This window comes from Chrysochloris asiatica, unplaced genomic scaffold, assembly GCF_000296735.1.
Source record: "Chrysochloris asiatica unplaced genomic scaffold, ChrAsi1.0 scaffold00156, whole genome shotgun sequence".
Classification (NCBI taxonomy): Eukaryota; Metazoa; Chordata; class Mammalia; order Afrosoricida; family Chrysochloridae; genus Chrysochloris; species Chrysochloris asiatica.
The window spans coordinates 1,608,803-1,609,922 of NW_006408674.1; positions in this window are offsets into that span (position 1 = coordinate 1,608,803).

Consider the following 1,120-nt stretch of genomic DNA (forward strand, 5'->3'; position numbering starts at 1 on the left):
TTTTTAAACTCTCTTTCTCTCTCCACACCCCTTGTTCTGGCTTTTTCCCTATGAAAAAAATAGTTTAGGGCCGGCTCTTGGGCTGAGAGTATCTGTGTGCATGCATGTCAGAAGAACCTACCAGTGGTGGGAGTTGTGGGGGGAGGTCCACTCGTTCAGGCACCCCCACTAGTCACCAGAATGGAGGTATACAAACAGTTGGTGGCCAATGAACAGATACCAAAAGAAGAAAATCAGAAGAAAGCAAAACCGACAAAGTGTATTGTCCACCTTTGCTCTGAGGTTTTCTGCGGTGTTCTTCCATGGTGGGTCTGTTCCCCAACTTGGTCTTGCTGTTTGGTTTCGCCCAAGTTGTTGACTAGCCTGGCAGATTCAAAAGTACACGATTTCTTACTTCTGTTACAAGTTTCACTAGCTATAAGCCTTCACACTTTAAAAATATTCTTACCTATGTTGTTCAGAGTTTTGGAGCTCTGCCCTGAACCTGCTTTGCCTGGTATTCTGTGGAATTGCTGATGGCAAACTTCACTGCACCTCTACCATAGCTGCCATCTAGCCCCACCTCTTTCTATCCCTTCTTGTCTTTTGAGTTTTGTTGTTGTTTGTTGTTAAGTACAGTTGAGTTGGTTCCGACTCATAGTGTTTCTGAGGAGCAGCTGGTTTGTTTGAACCACTGACCTTGTGGTTAGCAGTTCAGTGTTTATCCTATAGCACCACACTAGAAAACTATTTTGAGTTTTATCTCTATGCAAATACTGCCCTTTTGATCTCGTTTAATTGATTGTTCTAAGGATTGCTTGTCTCCCTGATGTTACCGTCCACCTCATTGACCTGTCTTGAAAGTGCAGTGACTGCATAAGATAAGCACTGGATTGTGAACCACAAGGCCATTTGCTCCTAGGGAGAAAGATGAAGCTTTCTGCTCCCACAAAGATTTAAAGCCTCAGAAACACTATACAGAGTTGTCATGAGTCAGAACTGACTCCGTGGCTGTTAACAATAATAAGCCTTTCTTTTATGTGGCTAATAGTTGAGCCAAAAAGATGAATTCCTGCTTGAAGTGCAACTAGGGGCCATAGTCTCAGGGGTCCTACCAGTCTCTCTATCAGACCAGTAAGCA